This window comes from Lipotes vexillifer, unplaced genomic scaffold (assembly GCF_000442215.2).
Source record: "Lipotes vexillifer unplaced genomic scaffold, Lipotes_vexillifer_v1.1 scaffold584, whole genome shotgun sequence".
Classification (NCBI taxonomy): Eukaryota; Metazoa; Chordata; class Mammalia; order Artiodactyla; family Lipotidae; genus Lipotes; species Lipotes vexillifer.
The window spans coordinates 2,011,323-2,015,533 of NW_006783036.1; positions in this window are offsets into that span (position 1 = coordinate 2,011,323).

A 4,211-nucleotide genomic window follows, 5' to 3' on the forward strand; every position below is an offset into this window, starting at 1 on the left:
GTCACCCAGCTCACATGATGGGGCAGGGGCTTGTGAGGAGCGGGGAGAAACGGAGGACCAGAAAACCAGAATCCGCAGAGCACTCTTCAACCTCATTTCAAACGTACAAGCACCAGATCTTTAATTTGAATTCATTTTCCCCCCAGTACTTAGGCAATAAAAAATAGCAAATAGTTCAAGAAATAAGCCAAGAGCCCAGAAAACCCCAAACCTCAGCGCATCCATCTCTGGATGCCCAGGAATCGGCAGCTGCAAATCCCTCCCACAACCCCCTCCCCCAGGCGTCCATCATAAGCCATCATGGGGCCTTTCATCCTCAAGCACAAGGGCCAGCAGGCATTCATTTCTCTTCCTCAATGCACCAGACCTCCCCATTTCTTTATTCTATGTGGCTATTATCGCCAGTCGTGGGGACCGAGATGACTATGACAGTCCTGACCTCGTAAAAAGCTTAAAAAACACCTCAGATCAAAACGTTTAGTTATCACAGTACTGCGAAGGGCACAGGGCAACAAGTTGCCTCATTCATGGCGGATGAAAGGAGAGATTGGTACAACCCCTCTGGAAGACAGAGAACAGTATGTGTCAAGTGTAAGAGCGAACAGACTTTTGGACCCAAATTCTAATCCTCTATATTTATTCTACGGTTACACTTGCATGTAGGCAAAATGACACAGTCTCTGCTCATATTACAAATGGTACTTCAGTGACTATCAATCAAGGATGGTTTAAGTAAACTGTATCTAGTCATAACTAGACACCATAACTAGGATGCCATGGAACCAACGCAAAGGAATGAAGCAACTTCGTATCCATGTGCTGATGCAGAAAGACTAAGATACTGGCATGTGAAGTAAGAAAACAAGGTAAGAATGGTAAGGTAAGAAGGGCATACATAGTACAGTCAGCCCCCATACCTGTAGACTTGGAACGCAAGGATACAGAGGGCTGACTGTTCCATTTCATGTAAGTGCCTTGAGCATCCTTGGATTCTGGTTATCTGTAGGGGTCCTAGAACCAACCCCCCACAGATACCGAGGGGCGAGGGGCGGCTGTATATTATTTGTATGGAAAAATGAGTATCTGCACCCGTGCAAGTGAGCGTGCATGCTTGTACATGTATTGACCCTCTCTCGAAGGATGCACCAGAGCAGCAACTGCCTGTGGAGGGAGCCGGGTGGCTGGAGGACACGGATGGGGAACTTAGGTCTCTCACTGTTTGCCTTTTCTACCAAGTACACCGGTTACCTATTTAAAAGGATAGAAAACTTAAATCGTTTCTTTATAGTATAGTATGAAGAGGGAAGTGCATAGAGGTGTAGGTGGCAGAAGCCTTGAGACCCATTCCCTCTGCTGAAGGTGGAGGCGTGAGGTCAGGACTTCAGAGAAGCAGCTGTGGCTGAGCCGCAGGGGGCAGGGCCACGCGTAAGGGGGAAGGCGTAGCGGCCGAGAGAAGCCCGGAGAACAGCCCTGCAGTAGGAATGTCATATGGCTCAAGACAGAATGAAGGGTTGTGTGTTTTTGTAGAAAGCAAATGGAGCGTTTTAAGCAGGAAAGGGTCCGAATTATGGTGGGGACCTGAGGGGTGGGTGAGAGAAGGAAAATGGAATGTCGGGGACAAGATGAATTCAGAGCTCGCCCATCAGCCCAGGAGACTGGGAGGGGCCTGAGCGGTCACTGGACGTCGTAATGGAGGAGGAGGCTCGAGGGGGCTCTCAGAGGCAGGGGACACCCGTGTTTCTAGTTTGATGAGCTAAGGTATAGCAGTGCCACACAGCAGGGAAGAGAACTCAGAAACAGGAGTGGGGGAGGGAACTTAGTCTCAGACCTGTCATCTAGAGGTACTGACATACACAGGAGTGAGCTCCGAGGGGCGGGGGCTCACAGTGTGACAGCTATCAGGCCACAGGTGAAGCAGAGGCCCCAGTGGGGGATGAGATGGTCCGGGGGGGGGAGAGCTGAAAGAGGGGGAAGGCCAGGGGTTGCTTTAAGGCCTGCAACTGCAGGAAAGCAGACTTGGCAGGCTGCCCTGGGAGACTGGCTCCATCCAGCCCGGGGCCAAAGAGTAACTCAGGATCTCCCATGAGCTTGTCTAGACTCTAATGATGCCCCAAGCACGAAGCAGCTGCAAGAGAGGAACAAGCACGGTCTTCAATCTGCCAAGAAGGAAAGGAATTCGATCACCTGGAATGCTTCATGCATCTCTCACTTCCAAGAGTCAGCACCTAGCATGGCCCTGGGAACACGGAAGCACGAAGAACAGGAAGTGCAGCATTTTCAGTACGTGCACTCGCCGGGTGGAGGCAGAGGGAGGCGCCAGGGAAGATCCGGAGTCCCCACCCGGGGCTACCGCCCCTCTCCTGCCGCGCAGGTTGGGACGTGCGCCTGTGCTCAGGCTGGGGATGACGAGAGATGTGGCACAGCAGGCGACCTGGATGCACCTGTACGTGGGAGTCCTTTCCCTCCTACTCGTCGGAAGGGGGCCTGGACCCCCACTCCTCATGCACCCTCGATTCAGGACCCACGAGTCGACTCCCGCCGGTCCTACTCTCCGCTCATACACGCGGGGCGGTCCACGCTGCTCTCTGGGAGCCTTCCCCACAGCTCCTCCGTAACCCCTCATTTTACCCTGAGCTCACTGTTCTTCTAAGTCAAGAAAGACCAAGCCCAGACAGCCCCCAACCCTGGGGCACATCCTAGCGGACGTCCAGTAGCAGATGGTGGCCACCTCCCGAGCCCCACCCCTCCTCCTGGGCCCCTTCGGCTTCCCTTCTTCCATCTCCTGGAGCAAAGCCCAGGGTTCTGGCCTTGGCACTTGCTCCCGCTTGTTCCGTACCAGGAGTCACCTCCACAAGGCACATTCTGAGGTCTCTGAGCCTTTGACCTCTTCTCCCAGGGGCCACCCTCAGGTCCCACCCTCCCTTCCATGCAGACCCTGCGGCAGCACTGGACACACTCTCCTGGGACACGGAGCGCCATGACCAAGTCTGCCAGGCGAGGGACTCCGAGGAGCGCCCCGTAAAGCCCGCCTATGCTACGCGAAGTCACACACACGGAGCGGCCGATCTGCATACTAAATGCTGTACTGGGCAAGGCTGGACCTGGAAGTCAGGTTTTTACACGGTAGTTATCTAACCAAATCCTACATTTCAGCTAAAAAAGGCCCCGGAGACCCAACGGATGCCCAGGGCGTCCTTCACGTTACTCAGAGACGTGCTGAGATTTGGGCCGTGTCCACTGGGCTGAGCAGAGGCAACAAAGGTGGTGGTCTCGCCTCTTCTCTGCCAGTCCTGAGGCTGTGCTGAGGCCAGCATCCACGGGCCCAAGCCTGGTGGGCCAGAAAAGAGAAAAATCACCAACGGGGAAAAAAATTCCTCTCATCCAACCTATAAATTTAAGCCCTCAACTACCACAAACGTTACAAACTTACGTACCTTGATTTGATCCCAACCATAAGCTTATCATATATTATAAAATAAAAATGTAGTTCAGGTAGAGATAAAGGCTAAAAACAAAAGCACCCCTGGTTGTGTGCTCCCACAGGGCACAGCTCTGGGGAATTTACACTTTCAGAAATCCCAAGGCCCAGTGCAAAAAGGCAGGGAAAAACCCACTTTGTATCAGGGTGGGGTATTGCTTTGATGGAGGATGGAGGGTCAGAAAATTCTTTTGTTTCCTATTTTATTACATCAATGGCTTGAAAATTTTTATTTAACTTCAGCAAATATTGGAAATAGAAAAATGAATTCTGCAGAATTTCACAAATAAAATTTTCAATCTCTACTAACAAATGTTATCATTCGATGGCTAAGCAATTATAATGCTATGAACATTCACCACAATGAATGTGCTGAAATAGAAAACAGGCAAAAAGAGACATTAAAATTACTTACAACAGCATTATTACAACATATTTTCTTTAAAATTCCAACATGGATTTTTATCACTTCAAAAGATATACAGCATTTCCATTATATTTGCAAACTTAACCTTATACATCTTTTAAAATCTTGAAAAATTCTTAAGCAGTCTAAAAAGCACTTAGCAAAGTTGGTAAGTCTACGTAATGGAATACTATCCGCTCCAGTATCAACGTGAGCTTAGGAGAGGGCTGTAAACACTCAGTACCACACAGCATGCATAGGCTATACTGACCTTCCTTCTGCTGCACTGCGACGTTACTGCGCTTGTGCTTTACTGTAAGTAGGGAA